The sequence below is a fragment of the Arachis hypogaea genome, chromosome 20 (assembly GCF_003086295.3).
Source record: "Arachis hypogaea cultivar Tifrunner chromosome 20, arahy.Tifrunner.gnm2.J5K5, whole genome shotgun sequence".
Classification (NCBI taxonomy): domain Eukaryota; kingdom Viridiplantae; phylum Streptophyta; class Magnoliopsida; order Fabales; family Fabaceae; genus Arachis; species Arachis hypogaea.
The window spans coordinates 38,676,678-38,699,244 of record NC_092055.1 but is presented as its reverse complement, the minus strand read 5'-3'; the positions used below and the strand labels follow the sequence as shown (position 1 = coordinate 38,699,244).

Sequence of the window (22,567 nt, the reverse complement as noted above, 5' to 3'; positions counted from 1 at the left end):
AGGGCGCAGATACTGCAGAAGACACCACTCCTATCCCATTTCCATAACTTGCAAGGAAGCCCAGGAAGCAGCTGGAACCTGATCCCAAAATGGTAGAGATATTCAAAAAGGTTGAGGTAACTATTCCTCTTCTTGATGTTATTCAACAGGTACCTAAATATGCAAAGTTTCTAAAAGATTTATGTATACATAAAGACAAAATTAATGAATTAGAAACTATTCCTTTAGGTAGTTCCATATCTGCTTTAATGGGAGGTTTACCTGAAAAGTGTAGTGACCTAGGTCCTTGTATAGTTAATTGTACTATTGGTGGTGTGATAATTTCTGACTGCATGTGTGATTTAGGAGCATGTGTGAGTATAATGCCTTTGTCTATATATGATATTTTGAGGCTCCCTCCCTTAAAAAGGTCGGCAGCTCGTTTTATGTTAGCAGATAAAAGCAATATTATAGTGGTTAGAGTTGCTGAAGATGTATTAGTGGGCATTAAGGGACTCACATTCTCCACTGATTTTTATATTCTGGAGATGCCCCAAAATGACTCAGAGAAGCCATCATCAATCCTACTTGGAAGACCATTCCTGAAGACATCTAAGTTCAAATTGGATGCTTTTTCAGGAACATACTCTTTTGAAATAGATGGCCGATTAGTAAGTTTCAATCTGAATGGAGTTATGAAGCACCCTTCAGAAGATCATTCTATCTTCCAGTGTGACATTATAGATGAAACCGTGGCTGAAGTTCACCAGGAGGAGTTAGAAGAGAAGCACACAGGACAAGGTCCAAGTGTGGGGACATTCTCAGAGGACAATGACAGTGCTTACCCATTGTTGCCAACTCCAAACAACCCAGAGCCTGACCATGACCAGAAGTTAGAATTAAAACCCCTTTCTCCATACCTCAAATATGCTTACCTTGAGGACAAGCAAAAGTGTCCAGTTATCATTGCAAGGGAACTCACTTCTCAACAAGAAGAGCAGCTACTAAGTGTGCTGAGGAGGCACAAGAAAGCAATTGGGTGGAGTTTGGCAGATATAGTAGGCATCAACCCTCAAGTATGTGAGCACAGAATATTTTTAGAAGAATGAGCAAGGCCCGTTCGTCAACCCCAGAGAAGACTGAACCCCACTATCTTAGAGGTTGTCAAAAAGGAAGTGACCAGACTACTGGAGGAAGATATCATCTATCTCATCTCAGACAGTGAATGGATAAGCCCAGTACAAGTAGTGCCAAAGAAGTCTGGAGTCACTACAGTGAAAAATGAGCATGGAGAGCTCATAGCAACCAGAGTACAGAATGCTTAGCGGGTCTGCATCGATTACAGACGCCTCAACCAAGCAACCCGTAAGGATCACTATCCTCTTCCATTCATTGATCAAATGCTGGATTGCCTGTCAGGTAAATTACATTATTATTTTCTAGATGGTTACACAGGTTATTTCCAGATTCATATAGCTCTTGAGGATCAGGAAAAGACTACTTTTACATGTCCTTTTGGGACTTATGCTTACAAGAGAATGCTGTTGGCTTGTGCAATGCACCAGCTACCTTCCAAAGGTGCATGATGAGTCTTTTCTCTGATCTTATTGAGGACTGTATGGAAGTTTTTATGGATGATTTTAGTGTTTATGGCGATTCCTTTAGCCTTTGCTTAGATAGATTATCTAGAGTATTAGATAGATGTGTCAGTACAAACCTTGTATTAAATTTTGAAAAATGTCACTTTATGGTTAAACAAGGGATTGTACTAGGACATGTTGTGTCTAATACTGGCATATCTGTAGATCCAGCAAAGGTGGATGTTATTTCTAGTTCACCTTACCCCTCTTCTGTGAGGGAAGTCCGCTCGTTCCTTGGCCATGCAGGGTTTTACAAGAGATTCATTAAGGACTTCAGTAAGGTAGCACTTCCCTTATCCAGACTACTGCAGAAGGATATTGGGTTCACGTTCAGTGAAGATTGCAAACAAGTGTTTGATAAGCTGAAGACCGCCCTGACTCAAGCTCCAATTGTGAGAGGACCGGACTGGAGCCAGCCATTCAAAATAATGTGCGATGCTTCCAACCATGCAGTAGGAGCAGCATTGGCTCAGCGTGAAGGTAAGGATCCTTTTGTTATTGCTTATGCGTCTAAAACTCTAGATGCAGCATAGTCCAATTACACTACTACTGAGAAAGAGCTTCTTGCTATTATTTTTGCTCTGGATAAATTCCGAGCCTATTTACTTGGTACGAAGGTAGTAGTGTACTCAGACCACACAGCTCTAAAGTATCTATTAGCTAAAAAGGAGTCCAAACCAAGGCTTATACGTTGGATACTACTATTACAAGAATTTGATTTAGAAATTAAGGATAGGAGTGGTAACCAGAATTTAGTGGCAGACCACTTGAGTCGCCTTGAGTACATTTCAGATGACCCCACTCCTATAGCTGATAATTTCCCATTTGATAACCTGCAAGCAGTATCTGAGGTAGTCCCTTAGTATGCACCTGTAGCTAATTATCTAGTTAGCCGCACCTTTCCTCCAAACTTTTCTAAGCATCAAAGAGACAAGCTGAAAAGCGAGTCTAAATATTATATATAGGATGACCCATATTTATGGAGATGTGGCACTGACCAGGTAATTAGACGGTGTGTTCCTCAATCAGAATTTCAGTCCATCTTAGAAGCCTGTCACTCATCTGAGAATGGAGGACATTTTGGCCCTCAAAGAACAGCTAGAAAAATCTTAGACTGTGAATTCTGGTGGCCTACACTTTTTAGAGATGCTGCTGAATTTTGTAGATCTTGTTTTCCATGCCAAAAATTTGGTAATATATCCAAGAGGGATGAAATGCCTCAAAAAATTATGCTTTTCTGTGGAATTTTTGATGTTTGGTGCATTGACTTCATAGGTCCATTCCTAATTCTAATGGTTATTTTTATATATTGTTAACTGTGGATTATGTTTCCAAATGGGTGGAAGCAATTTCTACCCGCACTGATGATGCTAACACTGTTGTTTTCTTTGTGAGAAACCACATTATTTGTCGCTTTGGATCACCACGAGCAATCGTGAGCGATCAAGGCACCCATTTTTGTAACAGGAGACTAATAGGATTAATGAAGAAGCATGGAATAATTCATAAGGTTGCAACAGCATACCATCCTCAGACTAATGGGCAAGCCGAGGTATCAAACAGAGAGATAAAGCGTATCTTGCAGAAGATAGTCAAACCTCATAGAAGAGATTGGAGCACCAGGCTACAAAATGCACTTTGGGCGTACAGAACCGTATACAAGACACCCATTGGGATGAGTCCTTTCCGCTTAGTCTATCGAAAGGCTTGTCATCTCCCTATTGAAGTCGAGCACAAAGCCTTTTGGGCAGTAAAGGAGTGCAACATGAGAATTGAGGAAGCCAGAGCTGAAAGGAAATCGCAACTGCAAGAATTGGAAAGCCTTCGCCTAGAAGCTTATGAGAATTCAAGACTATACAAGGAGAAGATGAAGGCTGTACATGATCAGCACATTAAGAGAAAAGAGTTTCAACCTGGAGACTTAGTCCTCCTTTACAAATCTCGACAGAGGCTCATGCCAGGCAAGTTGAGATCAAGATGGGAAGGTCCATACAGAGTAGAGAAGGCCGAACCGTACGGAGTTTATCACCTAAGCCATCCTTCCAGCTCTGAACTTATCAAAGTTAATGGACATCGTTTAAAGCTGTACCATGGAGAACAGATGCAGAAAAACAAGGAGCTCGAGGTCTTCCTCTTGGAAGATCCTCACATAGCCAAAGATTGAGCTAATGGAGTGTCCAACTTACGGACGTTAAAGCAAAGTTCTAGGTGGGAGACAACCCACCATGGTATGATCGTTCTTTTCTTTATTTTTAGTTTTTCTATTTAATAACTCTTCTCTTTATTAGTACATTTCGTGCATTTGCATTTACATACTTTTATTTTTAATTTTAATTGAAAAAAAAGGTTACACGACGCGACCGCATCATTGACGCGTCCGCGTCGCAAGGAGATGGGAGAAAATAAAAACAAATAGAGAGTCACGCAGGAGCGTGGCTGGAGGCGTGCCAATGGCACAAATTGCCCCACGCGACCGCGTCGCTGACGCGTCTGCATCACATGGGAACATTGGCCTCCCACGCGACCGCGTGACCCACGCGGTCGCGTGCCCTAGAATTCGACATCAAAAGGGTGCACGACCGAAAGTTATGCTAGAGTGGTGCTGAATGCACAATCCTTCCCACGCAGCCGCGTGACCGACGCGACCGCGTCATATCCTTCTAATGGCCACTCACGCGATCGCATGCCCCACGCGATCGTGTCACCCAATATTTGGCAATTAATGATTTTGAACAGAGAGTTGTGCGAGTGCGAGGCTGCCCTCGCGCCAGTGGCATAAAACGGGTCACGCGACCGCGTGACCGACGCGACCGCGTCAATCAGTATCAGCGCAAGTCGCGCGGCACGTCGATTGCGCCGCACAGCTTCCTTGATTTGCCACTTATCTTATCTTTTTCTCCTCAAATCCTATTTTCTCTTTTCCCTCCTGATTTCTTCCTCCTCCCTTCTTCCTTCTTCCTTCTTCCTTCTTTCTTACTTTTTACACCCTCACTCTCCCTCTCTGCCCCATTAACAAGGTTTTCTTTTTCTTCTTCTCTCCTTACTTTTCTATTTTTCTTCTTATTTTTATATGTTATCTTCTTTTCTTTTCTTTCTCCTTTCATTATTCATATTTTCTTCCTTTTTACTTGGTGTTAGAAATTTATTTGAGTCATTATCTCTCATTATATGCTTGTGGATTGTTCTAAATTTGTTTGGCAATTATGTATTACTTTTTAAAGGGTTGCTTGCATGTTCAATTTAATACTTTCCATACATTATTTCACCATGCATGCTATGTGTTTGTGAAAAAGCCCATATGGCATTTTGCACTTTTCTACGTTATTCTACTCTACTATTAAATGCCCATTTTTCACAAAACCCTTTTATATTTTATTTGTTATAAATAATTGTGAATACAAATGTGATGGTTTATTACGAGTGATGCTTGATCTATGCTACTCATGCCTTTGCCAGCATGCCAATAAACACCTTGCATTCACTTGTCATCATATGCACTAACTACTTTCCATTGATGACTTTTCACTTGTAGTCATGACCATGTGATAACATCATTTAACTTTTATTGTGCATTCATAACCACCCTTTTCCGTTCTCTTCCTTGCTCTATCTCTTTGAATTTAATTTACTTTCTCTTCCCTTTTTCAGAATGGCCACCAAGAAAGGAAAAGAGAAAGCTACTCCCAAATCCACAGCAAGAAGAGGAACAAAAAGAGCATTAGTGGCAGAACCCTCTTCAACTGCGGTTAAACCCTCAACAAAGAGACTTAAGAGGATTATAAAGGTTGATGATAAAGAAAAAGCCTTCCCAGCAAAGGACACTGCACGATTTCCCAATCGCTACTGTGAGAAGATGTTCCCCATCCTGGCAGAAAGGAGCTACAACAACGAATACCTTCTTCTCCTCCCAAACCATATTGCTACCTTTGTTGAGCCGCAAATTGCACAAAGACAATGGGGTTTCCTACAGAGACAGACGAGGCAGGTCAATCTTTCTTGGGTAGTTGAGTTCTACTCCAACTTCCACCTACCAACCCTGCAGTCTGTCTTTGTCCGTCAGAAGCAAGTCCCCATTACAGAAGAGGCCATTCAAAAAGCTCTAGGTCTTCCCCCTATTCCAGAAGGTTTGGACGCCTTTCAAGAAGCCGCACTCAAGCGCCAGATGTACCAATTTGACTGGGACACCGTTCTCAGAGTTATCGCACTACTTGGCAGCCGATGGATCTACGGATACCATCGTACCCGCCCTAAGGGAATTTCGGCTTCAGCACTTACCTTGGAGGCTCGTGTATGGGCACAGATCATGTCCTATTACGTCTTTCCGAGCACTCACGAGTCCTCCTTCACTGCGGACATGGTCGTCCTACTATGGTGCATCCTTACAGACCAGCCTCTAAACCTACCAAGAGACATCCGGAATGCCATGGGACACATACAAATCGTGGGCAACTTACCTTTTCCTGCTTTGATCTCAGATCTCGTCTCAGCAGCCGGAGTCTCCTTTAGAGCTGGGGACACCAAAGCCATACTTCCACGGGATGATCAATATGTCCTAATGGGAAATATATCAGACTTTCAGCAGCCACTACAAGCAAGCCCACTGAACCGGCTCAGGACATTCCTCCTTCCGTACCACAAGCACCTACCACAGACCAACTGCTCCATCAGATACTCGAAAGGTTGGATCGGTAGGAACACAAAGCTAAGATGAGAGAGCGCCGTAACAAGCGCCGATTCACATACCTCAAGGAGCTGATTATGGGAAAATTCAAGGACTCAGACACCCTGGACTCCACTTCCTTTACCAGCACAGGGAGCCATGATGGTCCCGACTGTGGAGATACTGCTACCAGCCCACCCCTGTTCCTGACAGATGGCACCAAAGACTGTGCAAAGCCTTAAGTGTGGGGAGGTCGGTCAGTACCTGACTTTCGGAGGTAATTTCTCTTACCTAAACACCAATAAATTAGGATATTTAGTTTGTTTTTCTTTTATAGAATAGGATAAATTGCATAGTAATAGATTAGTTGCATGCATGTTCTACTTGATTGAAAAGACAATAAGTTTCTTCTAAGACTCTATTTTTGGAACAAAATTTCACTAATTTTAATTAAATTTTTATGTTAAATTTGCTTGAAGTTGTACTTGGAATATGATTTTTGAGCTAAAGAACACACAACCTATGAGATTTGAGCTTTTATGCATGGTTACATTATTTAACCATAATTATTTTATTCTTATGTGTTTACTTCTCTATGATTGTAATCTATATTTTGTTTCATCCTATATGTCCAATATTTATTATATTTATATGTTTGCATATGATTGAGGCCATTAATCGTTTAGCTCACTTATCCAAATTAAGCCTACCCTTTCAATTACCTTTGTTAGCCACTTTGAGCCTTTAAATCCCATTTGTTCTATATTTTACCATATTACTAGCCTTAAGCGGAAAAATAATTATATATCCCAAACTGAATCTTTAGTTAGCTTAAGATAGAATTGTGTGTGCTAATTAAGTATGGAAAATTGTGGAAACAAAAGATAATAAGGGAATGTGTCATGATAATAGAATGGGAATTTGGATACCTACTCATGTGAAACTATAAGAATAAAAACTCTATGTGCATTGATAAGCTATGTTTATTTTTATGCTTATAATAAAAAAAATAAAAAATATTCAATAAATAAATAAGGGGACAAAATTACCCCAACGTTAAGTTAAGAATTCAAAGGTCAATGCATGTATGATAACATTAAAATAAAAGTTGATACATGAGTATGGAATGTGAAAGAGAAATTCTGGGTAGCTAGGTATGAATTCTAAAGTTATAAAGAATATATACATAGGTTATGTTAAAGCTTGGGTTAATTAAAGATTCAGTTTATAAGCTTAGCCATATATGTATCCTTACCATTACCTTGGCCCCATTATAACCTTGAAAAGACCTCATGATGTCAGTGTTGGTATATTAAATGTTGTTGATTGATTAGGAGAAGAACAAAAATTAGAAAGCATGATTAGAGAAGGATAGAGTGATTGCCTTATACACTAGAGAGATTAGAGCGTACATACATCATCAGTGAGGGTTCAATGCTTAAAATTCTATATTCCCTGCTTTCATGAGCTGCCTTCTTGCATTTTTATCTGTTCTTACTGCATGAGAATTGAATTAGTGGAATTTGATTTGTAATTATTTTGAAGAGCTTATTTATTATTGATAAAGTGGACAAAAATCATATAGTTGCATTCATATATATAGGTTGCATTGCATTGCATGAGTTTTACGTGTTCCTACTCATTTATTTTATCTCCTTCAACTAAGCATGAGGACATGCTAATGTTTAAGTGTGGGGAGGTTGATAAACCACTATTTTATGGTTTATAATGTGTTTAATTGTGTGGTTTTATCATGATCTTTAACCACTTATTCATATGATTAGCATGCATTTATATTTCCTTCCTAAAATTATTACATGATTGCAAACTTGCTTTCCAGAGACTTTTAATTATGTATTTTAATTCTCCTTTGTTCCATTCGATGCCGTGATCTGTGTGTTAAGTGTTTCAGGCTTTATAGGTCATAAATGAGTTAGAGATTGGAAAGAAAGCTTGCAAAAATGGAAGGAACACAAGAAATTAAGGAGATGACCAGTGAGAAGTGACGTGGCCGCATTGCTCACGAGACCGCACTGAAGAGAGGAAATCGCAGTGACGCGGCCGCATGGCTCACACGACCGCGCGGATTGGAATAGCACAAGTGATGCAGAGGCGTGGACGACGCGCCCACGTGGCAAAGCAAAATGCCGCATGACGCGTCCGCATGAATGACGCGATCGCGTGACATGCGCGATCTGCATAATCTGCAGAATTCACTGGGGGCGATTTTGGGCCCTGTTTTGACCCAGTTTTCGGCCCGGAAAAGCATACTAGAGCCAGAGGACATATGAAAACCAAAACAACATTCATTCTACAGAGTTTTTAGTTTTTAGATCTAGTTTTACTCCTCCTCTAGGTTTTCTCTCTACACATTCATAGTTCTTAGGATTTTTATTTCAATTGCTCTTTGCATTGGGATATTGAGAAGAGTTATTACCTCATCAAGACTTCGTCATTCTAGTTTGTTTTCTTTACTTGGCTTTACTCTTCCATGTCCTTTAATTTACTCAATTTTACTATTGGATTATTTTTTAGAATTTATTAATACAAGAGTTACTTTTATTTTTAATTAATTCCTTTGAGTTTTATTTATCATGTCTTTCTTTAATTCCCTTTCCTATGTTATGAGTTCTACATTCACAATGAGCGAGTAGTTCCCTAACTAGATTGGGAGTTGATTGAAAGGAACCTTTGAGTTGGAATGTTCAAAGGAGAAATTGTAATTGGGTTCATTGTTGGATGGCTCTCTAGTCACTAACGCCAACCCTTCCAAGTAAGCGGATTGGGACTTGTGAGTAGAAACATCATTCCAACTTGTTTGACTTTCCCTTATTTAGTAAGGGATAACTAAACTGAACGACCTTCAATTATCAATTAATCTTGAGAGTACTGCAATAAGAATAGGGCTTCCAACTAATCTACTCCCAGTCAAGGCTTTTATTTAAATTACTTAATTTCCCCAATTTAATTTCCTGTTTCTTCAACTCAAACTCTTTCTAAAAATATCTGATTAATAAAATATCACACCTTTCTGCAACTCGTTAGGAGACGACCTGGGATTCATACTCCCAGTATTTTAATTTTAATTTTTGTGACAACCTTTCTAAATTGATAAGCGGATTTCTGGTTGGTTAAGAACTATACTTGCAACGCACAACTTATATCAATTCTTAATTAGCCAATTTCTGCCACGTCAGTCTTTCCACTCCTTAGCTGTATAGCTTTGCACTCCTCTTTTGGATTAGGAATGGTGTCGCTTGGTAATGAGCTTTATGGGATCTCAATAGCAATCTGCTTGGAAAGCTGTCCAATCTGCCTTTTCATATTTTTCATGGAAGCTTCCTGGTTCTTTGTTGTCATCTCTTGGTGCTTCATTATTTTCTCCATTAAGAGTTCCAAATTGGTGATCCTCTGAGAGTCTTGTGAGATTAGTTGGTTGTGAGATGTTGAGGGTTGATGGTATGTATTTTGATTGGTGGTTTGGTTATTGGATGGATGATGGTTAGAGTTGGGGTAAGTGTTTTGTGGTTTTATGTATGTATTTTGGTTATTATTCTGCTAGTTGTTTTGTTTGTATTTTTTCAACTATTTTGGGTTGAATTCTTTTGCCATGGCTGTTGAATCTGAGTGTGATTGTCTCCCCACCTAAGGTTTGGATGGTTCTTCCAGGAGGGGTTGTAAGTGTCACCATAAACCTCATTGTGTCCAAAGCCTTGATTGTGCATGTAATTCACTTGTTCTTGCTGTTGATCTTCACAAGCTTCTTCACCTTGCCCCCATGTGGTTGATGGTTGGCTTGTATTTACTGCTGCAACTTGGAGGCTATCAACTCTTTTGGCCATTTGCTCAAATTGTTGCTGAATCTGCTGATGCATCATTTTGTTTTGAGCTAGGATTGAGTCCACTCCTTCCAACTCCATCACTCCTTTCCTTTGTGACAGTTGGCGTTGCATTTAGTGAGCAAATAAATATTGGTTGTTAGCCACCATCTCAATGAGATTTTGGGCCTCCTCTGCAGTTTTCATGAGTTGCAAAGAGCCTCCAGCTGAGTGATCCAGAGCTTCTTGAGATTTCAATGTCAAGCCTTCATAAAAATTCTGTAATATGTCCCATTCATTGAATATTTCAGGAGGACACTTCCTGATTAAAGCCTTGTATCTCTCTCATGCCTCATAGAGGGGTTCAGTATCCATCTGTGTGAATATTTGTACTTCATTCTTCAACCTAATAATCCTCTGAGGCGGGTAAAATTTGGCAAGGAACTTGCTCACTAAATCTTCCCAATTGTTGATGCTGTTTCTTGGGAAGGATTCCAACCATTGAGTAGCTTTGTCTCTGAGGAAAAATGGAAATAACAGCAGCTTGTAGCTGTCAGGATGCACACCATTGGTTTTGACAGTATCATAAATCCTCAGGAAAGTAGACAAGTGTTGGTTTGGATCTTCAAGTGGTCCTCCTCCATATGAGCAGTTGTTTTGAACCAAGGTGATGAGCTGTGGCTTCAGTTCAAAGTTGTTTGCATTAACATTTGGGGTAAGAATGATACTCCCACAATGTCTAGGATTTGCAAATGTATAGGAAGGCAAAACTCTTCTCTGTGGTGGATTGTTGTTGTTGTTGGCTGCTCCTGCTGGTGGATTAGAATTAGAAGGATCCCCTTCCATCTCGTGATATTCCTCCTCAGAATCTTCCTTTCCAATAACAGCCTTCCCTCTAGCTTCTCTTCTTATCCTTCTGAGAGTTCTTTCGTCTTGTTCACAAAAGGTAAGTATAGCTCTCCTTGTACCTGACATACAAACAAAACATAAGAAACACACAAAACCAGAAAACCAGTAACACTTCAATCTATTGCTAGAGTGAAGTTTTGGTTAGCTTAGGCAAAAATTCAAACAGTTAATGTGTTAGCTAAAAACAAAGAAAAAAAAATGCTTAATCTAGATCACCACCTCACTTAATCATTGTCAACCTAATCAATCCCCGACAACGGTGCCAAAAACTTGATGTGTGGAAAACGATCCAACACAAAACTCACCGGCAAGTGTACGGGGTTGCATCAAGTAATAATAACTCACGTGAGTGAGGTCGATCCCACAGGGATTGAAGGATTGAGCAATTTTAGTTAGATGGTTGATTTAGTCAAGCGAAGAAGAGTTGATTTGAGTGATTTGTATCCAATAGAAGCTAAATTGCATGAAATTTAAAGGAAGAGGGTTAATTGACTGTAAATTAAAAGGCAAAGAAAGTAAAGAAGCTGAATCTTACAGTGCAAGTAATGTAAATTGCAGAAACTTAAATTGTAAGAAATGTAAATAGCTGAAGCTTAAAGTGCAAGAAATGTAAATGGCTTGAATAATAAACGGATTTGGGAGTTGGGATTGCAGAAATTAAACAAGAGAAAGTAAAATGGCATTAAACAGAGAAGTAAAGGATGAATTAAATTGCAACAGATCTAAACAAGAGAAGAATAATTGCTTGAGAAGACAAACAGAAAGTGAAATGTAGCTTAATTGCAATAACTAAAAGAAAGTTGAAGATCTCAGGGGTCAAGAGACTAGAAATCCAAGTCTAGATCTCAGTGCCTTCCTTGATCCAACTCAAAGAACAATTGCAAACAAATTAAAGATCAAACAGTAAAGAAATTTGAATTCAAATTACCAAATCTTGAATTATGCAGAGAAAAGAACAAAGAGATCTCAATGTAAGATTGAGACAGAATTTCTTCAATTCTCAACACCCAAGACTCAAGCAAATTATGTAGAAAAGAAAACAAGAAAACCCAGAGGAAGAGAACTCAATTCTCCTTTATATTCTCTCATATCCAAAATCAAAGTAAAAAATCTCAAAATTACAAGTGAAAATTCTAAAAGAAGAAAAAAGGTCCATTCTAAATCAAACTAGCTTCTATTTATATACTTTCTACTAATGATCATTAAGTCTTGAATTTGGGCCCTTGGCCTTGATGGAATTGGGTTGAAGATAGCCTCTGTTGATTGCTCTTGGTCTTGAGAAGAAATCCATTTGTACTATGGACTTTAGGATCATTCACGTTTGAGTCAACATTTGAGGCAAACGTTGACTCAAACGTCTTCGTGCAATGGCATTATGCAGAATGGGTGCTTGCTGTCACTCACGTTTGAGTACACGTTTGAGGTCAATCGTGGGCTCAAACGTGATCCCTCCAAGGCAATTTTCAGCCAACGTTTGACCTTACGTTTGAGGCAAATGTTGGCGCAAACGTTGAGTCCTCTAGGGTATTCCTTTAAGCCAACGTTTGACCTCACGTTTGAGGCAAATGTTGGCACAAACGTTGAGTCCTCCAGGGTATTCTTTTAAGCCAACGTTTGACCTCACGTTTGAGGCAAACGTTGGCGCAAACATTGAGTCCTCCAGGGTATTCTTTTAAGCCAACGTTTGACCTCACGTTTGAGGCAAACGTTGGCGCAAACGTTGAGTCCTCCAGGGTATTCTTTTTAGCCAACATTTGACCTCACGTTTTAGGCAAACGTTGGCGCAAACATTGAGTCCTCCAGGGTGGCTTTGCTGTTATCCACGTTTGAGTTAACGTTTGAGGCAAACGTGAACTCAAATGTGATCTTCTCAATGCTGCCTTCATTTTCATTCCTGCCATCCCCTCTCTTCAACCTTCCTCCAAGCCTTTTGATCACCTATCATCAATCAACAAATGCATCAAAGCTACGCTAAAATCATGAGACTTCTTCATATCCTTGACATAAGCAATTATAGCACAAAACCTCATGAAAATGCATCAATTTACTCATGATTGATTGAATCCAAGTACACATGAATTTCTACCCAAATGGCTTACTTGTAACTCAAGAAAGTGTATAAAACCTATTAAAAACAAAGGAAAAAGACTAGTAAAACTAGGCTAAAATGCCCTGGCATCACCTGCCCTGCAATCTCTGAAACACTTAACACACATATCATGGTATCAAATGGTAACAAGAGAAGATTAATAATTATCAAATTTAAGGACAAAGAAGCTTGTTTTCAATCATAGCACAAAAGTAGGAAGGAAAATGTAAAACCATGCAATTAGTATGAATAAGTGTGCAAAGACTTGATAAAAACCACTCTATTGAGCACCAGATAAACCATAAAATAGTGGTATATCACTACTACAATAAAAACTCAGAAGGCCACCTGAAGGTCGACCTCAGAAGTTCAAAAGCATTTGTTTTTTCCTAAATAAAGTTGCTAAGAAAAGCAACTAGAATGTCAAGGCCACACCAGAGCTCAATTACAAGAAAGCAGAGTTTAAAAGCTCACAAACCGGGCTATATAAAATACATCAGAAAAAGTCACAGGGGATCTAAGTTCTCCTTAGGAGCGACACCCTGAGTCGTCGGGGGGAGGAATGATCTTCATCGGAATTGCATCTACAGTCTCATCCTCCCAGTTTAAGATTTGGACGTCAGGGTCGGACTCAAGGTGGCCGACCTCAGCAGCAGGAGTCGAAGAAGTCGCCGCAGAAGGAGCTTTGACTAGCGGCTTAGGGGGAGGACCATCCTCCTCATCTTCATCAGGGGTAGGAACACTTTTACCATTTTGAATGACGTTATCCAAACTAAAAAGACTCAGGTCGAGCTCGAGAGCAAGAACTCGGACTTGAGCTTTTAGGATCTCATATGCATCCGTCACACTACCCACGAGATGGCCTTGAAGCTCAGAATAGTCAGCATAGGCTGATTCAAGCCTCTCCCTGACCTCCAGCAACTTGCCATAAGTTCAAGTATAACTCTCCTTCGACTTCTTGGCCATCTTCTCGGCCAGATTCATAGTAGCCTTCGTAGCAACAGCCCTGGATTTCTCCTTCTCTACATCTAGCTCCAGCTTGGCCACTTTGGCATCTAGCTCATCCTTCAACCCCTTGATCCTGTCAAACTCCGACTTGGCTTCGTGCATAAAGGCCTTCGTCGCGTGAACAGGAGATTCTTGGATTGAGCGAAATAAAGCCGCACCCATATGCGCCATCCATACACTACTGTTGGTGATAAAATCCAGGTGGTGCAGGATAGACACGTCGTCCATGGGAAGTCGGCCATAAGGAGCGATCTGGTTATCCACAAACCCCACATCATCAAAGTCAGGGGCATCCAGATTAAAAGGCTCAACAGTCCTCTGCTTCTTGGGAGGAGGACCGGCAGCAGAAGATGAGGCAGCACTAGAGGTCCGCTGGGGAGGATCAGAAGAAGCCAGGCGAACCTGGGGAGTTGGTATGACCTTCCTCGGCCCAGAGGTGTCCGAGGTCGACCTCCTCAGAGTAACTTTTAAAGACCCCTCCCCAGAACCTTTGGCCGAGATGTTCTGGGCAGCAGTTGCCTTCCTCGCCCTCTTAAAGGCATTAATAGAATCAGTGGTCTTTATCATCTCTGAAAACACAGCAAAAACCAGAATTTCAAGAGAAAAAAGGATGGATTGATAAAACAAACAAATAAAATAAGGAGAAAAAGCCAGCAAAGAAATCAGCAAACTACCCAATTCAGTTTGGAGAAGTAAGGGGTCCCCTAAAAACTTCTTCGTCTCAATATGGGGAGGTTGCCCCTAATTCTCCTCGAACACATGCACAAATGTCTGCTCGACCTCATCTAACATTTTCCACGAATACTTAGACACTACCACATTCTTCTGCCAGCATAAGGGGAAGGCAGGTTCATTATTCTGTTCCAAGAAGAAAGGCCGAGCTCCTTCAGCAACTCGGACCTTGAAATAATAGTTTTTAAAGTCCCTAAAAGACTCATCATACATGGAGAAAACTTTCTTTCCCTGGGCAGCACGGAAAGAAACCCTGGAAGCCTTCTTGTTAGCTACCCCAGGCTTCGTCAAAACAAAGAGGTAAAGAAAGAGAGTCTGAGAAAGGTCGAACATCCAGTTCTTAACACAACAGTTGGAAGATTTTTATGAAGCCCCACGAGTTCGGGTGAAGCTGAGAAGGAGCTACGTTGCAGGACCACAACAGGTCGGTCTCGAAGGAAGTGAAAGGAATGGTGATATTCATTTGGCTAAAAAAGTAGTCATACGCATAAAAGAAGGGACGTTCCCCCTGAGTCAGAGAAGGAAAATAAACCCTCTCATCAGGATCAGTCGCTACCAACTCGTAGTTTTTCTCCTGATCTCTACTACTAGAAATCCTATGATGCCTCCTAAGTCGCACATAGTACTCAGAATCGACCACGGAAACACACATCAACACAAGGGAGTCCAGCCAGTCAGACATGCCACCCGGGACCTTGGTAGACATCTCAACAATATTTTTACCAGAAGACATGGGTCAACTAGTCCTACAGTGAGAGAAAAGGAAAAGGGGTTACTAATCAAACAACTCGGACAATAACATGCGAATGTTAGAAGTCAAAAACAGTAGTAAAAGGAAAACCCCGGGACTCACACCAAGGTCCAGGGGCATCCTTTGGAGGCAGTAATAAGGTAAGAACCCAGAAAGAAAGAAGTCAACAGTCTATCTCCTAAAAACATCTCTCAAAATACAAATCCTTCACCAACATCACTCTACACAAGCAGCAAGAAACCCATCATCATCAAATCAGCAAAACTATAGTCATCCTCTACCAACAGTTCAAACAAAAGTAGTGAACCCAGAAACGAGGACATGTATGGATGAAAAGAAACGAGAACAGTGATAATCCTAAGGAAGCAAAAAACTATCATGTACATGTCATAGCAAGAGAGTGCAGGGATCACCATAAAGATGCAAACTTTCTCAGAAAAACAGAAACAAAATTCCGAAAAGAAAGACACAATCTTTTTCGAAGGAATCAAGACTCGCAATCAGTAAAAACCACATGCAACAATTTTCTTCATACAAGAAGGTGACTATTAAAAACATAGAAGGAGAAAAGAAAAATACCAACCTGTAGGGGGAGAAGAAGCGAGCGAAAGGGAAAGATCAGGAAGAAACGGCGACAAATCTACACTAACAAGAAAAAAGAGAAACCCGAAGACACGAGAGCGTGAGAAAAACGGAGGGGACGAAGTAATTGCAGTGAATAACGAAGTAAAGGGAGACGAAGAAACTGAAAGCAAGTCTTTTTGAAATTCAAAATAAAGATGCAAAAGAGGGAAAGAAGGAACGGAAAAAGGAGTTAATAAGCATTAAACCCTCGCACGTTTCCAAGGAAACAAAAACACGCGCAACAATTAAAAAGAGGAAACATTCCGCATTCAAGCCACTAGTAGGAGTTCTACAACGAAATCAACAAAAAATGCTCGAGATCGGCTTCTCCAGAAAAGAGATCAAAGTCTAAAAAAGGACACGACTCCAAAAGGAAGACTGCGCTCAAGCAGGGGCACTGTTCATGTCCTGGGTCGAGCTGTACGACCCGACCTGATTAAAGACAAGTCGACCGACCTCTTTAGGTCTGGAATTCCCGACCTCTTCTCAAAGAGTGATAAACCACTATTTTATGATTTATCTTGTGCTCAATTGAGTGGTTTTTGTCAATCCTTCACCCACTTATTCATATAATTTGCATGGTTTTACAATTCCTTCCTTATTCTGTGATATATATGAAAATATGTTTCCTAGGCCTTAAAACTGTTAATTTTAATTATCCTTAATTACCATTCGATGCCATGATCTGTGTGTTGAGTATTTTCAGGCTATATAGGGTAGGAATGGCTTAGAGGATAGAAAGGAAACATGCAAAAGTGGAAGGAACGCGCAAAATGAAGTTTTGAAGGAAATGGCAGCGACGCGTGCGCATGAACGATGTGGACGCATGCCTAGCACAGAGCACAAGCGATGCGTACGCGTGACAAGGAAAACTTCCAAATGATGCGCACGTGTGACCTACGCGTACGCGTGACAAACGCCATGTGCAGAAAGTTGCAGAAGTCACCTCCAGCGATTTCTAGGCCCTTTTTCGGCCCAAATCCAAGCCCAGAAACACAGAATAAAGGCTGGAGAATGAGGGAATCAAATAATTCATCAATCATTCATTCAATATGGAGAATTTTAGGTTTTAGATGTAGTTTCTAGAGAGAGAGGCTCTCTCCTCTCTCTATGTTTCAGAATTTAGGATTTCTCTTAGTTTTAGGTTTATTTCGTCCCAATTTCAGGTTCAATGTTCCTTTAATTTATGTTCTCTTCTACTTTTATTTATTCTATTACTTGAGTTTGTTTATTTTCTCAATATTGGTTTATGAACTTCATGTTAATTTGATTTTTTATTTAATACAATTTGAGGTATTTCAGATTTAAGATTGCTTTCTTTTATTTATGTTAATGATGCTTTTAATTTAATTTAGATTTCTTCTCCCTTTGCTTTGGTTGAGTAATGGGTGACACTTGAATTATCAAACTCAGTTGTTGATTGAAAATTAGAATTTGCTGATTGATTTGGATCCCTCTAAACCTAGTCTTTCCATAGGAGTTAACTAGGACCTGAGGAATCCCATTGATTAGTCCACTTGACTTTCCTTTATTTAGTAAGGGTTAACTAAGTGGGAGCAATAAATATTTTTCATCATACTTGATAAGGATAACTAGGATGGGATTTTCAGTTCTTATACCCTGCAATGGTTTTCATGATAATTAATTTACTTTCTTGCCAATTTATTTTCTTGTTCTCTATTTCAAAAAACCCAAAAATATACCCTTTTCCAAAACCAATAATAAATCATACTTCCCTGCAATTCCTTGAGAGACGACCCGAGGTTTAAATACTTTGGTTATAAATTTTATTGGGTTTTGTTACTTGTGACAACCAAACTTTTGTATGAAAGGATTCTTTGCTGGTTTAGAAACTATACCTACAATGTGATTATTTTTATAAAATTCTTTACCGACAAAAAATCCCGTTCGTCAAAATGGCGTCGTTGCTGGGGACTTGCAATTGTGTGCCTTATTATTGGTTATTTTAAATATTTGCTTTTTCTTGTTTATTTGTTTTTATTCTTGTTTTTTATTTTTAATTTTTATTTTTATTAGCTACTATGAGTTTTCACCCCTCTGGCTTTAAGTTTGGTTCCAATGTTGTTGTAAGGAATGGAAGCTATAATAGAAACATGCATCAAGGTCAAATTAATCAGAGATGGAAGGAGCCACGAGGATTTGATCAACCCTTTTGGCAGCAACGCCTTCCAAAGTACCATGGACAACGACCATTATACAATGCATACCAAGACAATAGTTATGCTGGATCTTTTCGTGAGAACCAACCCTCACCAAATTACTATGGTCAAGAGCCATTCTGAGGTGTGTACGTACCAAGATGATAGATATGGTGGTCCCCCTTGTAGTTACCAAAAACCCCCATGATATGCTATTGAACCACCTCCTCAACCTAGCTTTGAACCACCCTACTCATAAGCCACCTACAACCATTCACCTCTATATGACCCTAACCCTTATCCACCCCAATTCCAATCCAATTACCCCCAAGAACCACCACTTCCATATGCACCATGTCCATATCCATCGACCCAAGAATCATAGGCTCACCTCAAGGAAACAGTAGATCAATTCCATGCAACTCTTCACCAATTAGAGCAAGCGATAAATTGATTAGCCTCCCAACGTTCGGACATTCAAGGAAACCCCATGGTTTCATGTGGAGAATCTAATAAAGAACGTAGTACGAAGGAGACACTAGAAGCTTCGGTGGACAGTAAGGAGCATGACTTTGTATTGGAACAAGTGGAGGAAGCCGGAATTGTCGAAGAAGAAGAATTGGTTGAAGACTTAGGAGACGCTGAACCTCCATGGGAATCAAGAGTTATAGAGAATTCCGCCAAGAAATCTACAATTGATGCTAAGGAGGATAATGCACAACCCCCAAGGCATACACCTTATGAAGAACTAGATGGAATAGATCAAGAAGCAAGTTTCCTTGGTAATGATGATCATGAATCATGCTCTCCTAGTGATGAACCTGCATCCGTAATTGAACTCCTTGAGCTTGAAGAATCTTCCCCAAGTGAATATGAAGATGATATAGAGATAGATTTTTCTCAACCTCCAACCTATGACTTGAGTAATGGAGAGGAAATTGAAGACTTTGATCAAGACATAGTTGCAGTTGAAGAGGTTTGTAAGGAAATGAAAGAATTCACAGAGGAGTACAAGGAAGTGGAGCTTGAAAGACCACTGGAAACACCTCTCCCAAGGCCATTACCACACAATACAAACTTCAAGTGGGTAAAATCTTTAGCCTTTATCTTCACCTTCCCACTTGAATATGGTTTGCTCGAAACCGATGGCCAGCTTAGAGCTCTTTGTGACTTTAAGAGTAAGAGGGAGATGGTTTGTAATAGGAGTTGGCATACAAGGTTTTAGATGATGAAGATGATGAGTTCATTCCTGAGGAATCTCCTCCTCCTTCTATCGAAGGCAGTTCCATCTCCACTGGACAAAAATCTGCACTGTTTAATGTTGTTCGAGATGTGGTCCAATAATTTGTCTTTCAATCCAATCATATGATCGTCATGAGTAAGGAACAAAGGAACCTGGCAAGCAAGCATGAGAACTTCCTCCGTAAATCAAGAGACAGAGTGGCTGTGTTCATGAAGTTCATTGTTAATCTTCAACAAGATGAAGATCATGCCACTGATGTTGAAGAGGAAGCTGATTCTGAGGAAAATGGTCCAGATGCCTAGATTTGCCTCATGAAGCTGCTGCTGTCTGCTCACTTTTGTCTCATGAAAACTATTTTTTCTTGTTATTTTTGAACTACTTTCTATTATTCTGGATGACTGTAATACTTTAACTACTGCTGCATTTACTTTTAATTAATTTGGTGTTTTAGACTGTGCATTAACACTTTCTTGCAGGTTTTAAGGTGCGGATTTTACTTGATCTTGACAATTTCCACCCTTGATGACAAAAGGGGGAGTAATAGCGTGACTGTGAATTTTAATTTTTCTGGGGAATTTTGATTGCTGCTAAATTTTTATTGTGAATCTTGATTGATTTCACTGTGATAATTTTAAATTAGTTGTTGTCATGTGAATTTTGAATGTGCTGTCATATGAAGTCTGAAAGTGAATTTCAATTTATGAATCTGCCTTACATGATAAGCTAGTATGTCTTGCTTAGTTTTGGGCATCAAAACTTGAATTGATTTTTGGTGTTCTGCCATTGATGCGCGATATTTTGTTGGTATAGAATTTTTCAATAGAATTATGTCATAAGTATAGTCTAAACCAACAAGCTATAACGCATCAAACTTATAAAATGTGTCACCACAATTCAAGATCATAACCGGGAGTAGAATCTCGAGTCGTTCTCCTTAGGAGTTGCCCTAAGATGCACATCATTGGTTAGGAGTTCTCTTGGTATTTTGAAGTTGAATACATGAAAAGTAAATGAGCATGAATTAAGGCAATGAGCAATTAACAATTGAACTAAGGAAAACAAGAACTTAAGCTAACAAGTGAATGACAATCAATCAATGTAAAATCCTCGGCTAGGGGTAAGAATTGGAATTCCTATCCTCATTGCCTCCATCAATTGTGATAAGAATTGGTTATTGCTCCACTTAGTTAACCTTTAACTATGAAGAAAAGTCAAGTGAAGATAATCAATTTGAGTCCACAAGTCCTAGTCAAATCCTAAGGAAAGACTAGAGTTAGTGTCATCCAAATCAATTAGCAATTTTCAATTATCAATCAACAAAAGGCTTTGACAATTCAAGTGTCTCCAATTACCCAACCCCCAAGCCAAGAGTAAAAATCTACTCCATAGCTATAGTTGACATTTTCTCAAACACTTGGTGAACAAGAATGAAAGGCATTGTGAAATTGAGAAGAGAATTTGAATTCAAGCTATCTACTACAAGTAATTAACAACAATAAAGCAATTAACAACAATGAACATAAAATTCCTCAATGCATTAATAGAAATCAATGTAAACAAGATCCAAATCCTAGATCCAAAATAACTAGAGTAAGAAGAACACTAAATAAGAGTAGGAGAATGAGATCTACAAATTGAAGCAATGTAAAATTGAAATTAAATTCAGATCTAACCAAAAGATCCAAGTGAAATTGAAATTGAGAAAGCCAAAACCTAGAGAGAAGTTAGAGTTTCTATCTTTAGAACCACAAATTCAGAAACTAGCTAGAAAATTGTCTAATGTGTGTATCCCTTTTTCCTCCTTGGTCCCTTGGGTCGTTTCCCTCCAGAATTCAGCTCAAATTGGGCCTGGAGCTCTTCAGAAATTGCCAGTCACGATTTCACTAATGAAGTCACGTGCCGAGCGCCACGCGTACGCGTTATCTGGGTTTTTGTGATCCACGCGTACGCGTCGAGCGTGCACACGCGTCAATGAGATTTCTGCCCAGCCACGCGGAGTCGTCAACTTTTGCGCGCTAATTTTAAATCCAAGCTCCCACGCATGTGTGTCGGCTCCGCGTGCACGTCGATGCTAATACTCCAAAGCTCCATTTTTCATGCTCCTTCCACTTATGCATGCTTCCTTCCTCTCTTCTAGACCATTCTTGCCCCTATAAACTCTGAAATCACTTAACAAACAAATGACAGCATCGAATGGTAATAGAGAGAGATAAAAATATAGCATATTTAAGGCCTAAAAAGGATGTTTTCAATCATCAAGAAAAATTAGGAAGGAGACACAAAACTATGCATTTTATATGGATAAGTGTGATAGAATATTGATAAAACTCCCCAAATTCTATACAAAATAAACCCTAAAATTAGGGTTTGTTGAATCTTCTCACACTTAAACCAAGAATGTCCTCATGCTAAAAGGGATTAAAAGACCAAAGAATCATAGGAGAATGGGGATTTATTAAATGCAAACTACCTATATGGATGCAACTAATGCAAATGTATCTATCTACTTGGTCAAAGATAAATCAACTTCCAAGAATATATATGAGCACATAGGGCCAAAATGACAAAATAATTCATGACTCTACCAATTCAAAGCATCAAAGTGGAGTGTACATAACTTGCACGAGAAAAGCTCGTGAAAGCCGGGAACAAAGAATTGAGCGTCAAACCCTCGCCGAAAGTGTTTGAACTCTATCCTCTCTAGTGTTTAGGGTTGACCACTCAATTCTCCTCTAATCATGCTTTCCCCAATTTGTTTGTCATCTAACAATCAACAATTATTCAATGCATGCATACACCTATCATGAGGTCTTTTCATAGGTTGTAATGGGGCTAGGGTCAATGTAAGGTCATATATAGCTAAGTGAGCTCAGAATTTGAATCTTTGATTAACATAAGCTTCCCACCTAACCTATATAACAACCTATAGGAATCTAATGCAAGCCTAACTACCCA

The 22,567-nt window shown here is 39.6% G+C and overlaps 1 non-coding gene across 1 annotated transcript; it reads left to right on the top strand.

Annotated features, from left to right (window-relative positions):
* Positions 1-10,401: 10,401 nt before the first annotated feature.
* On the top strand, positions 10,402-10,505 carry LOC112788283 (small nucleolar RNA R71). The gene has a single exon (XR_003195653.1). It is a non-coding gene; the product is annotated as a small nucleolar RNA R71 (small nucleolar RNA).
* Positions 10,506-22,567: the final 12,062 nt, after the last annotated feature.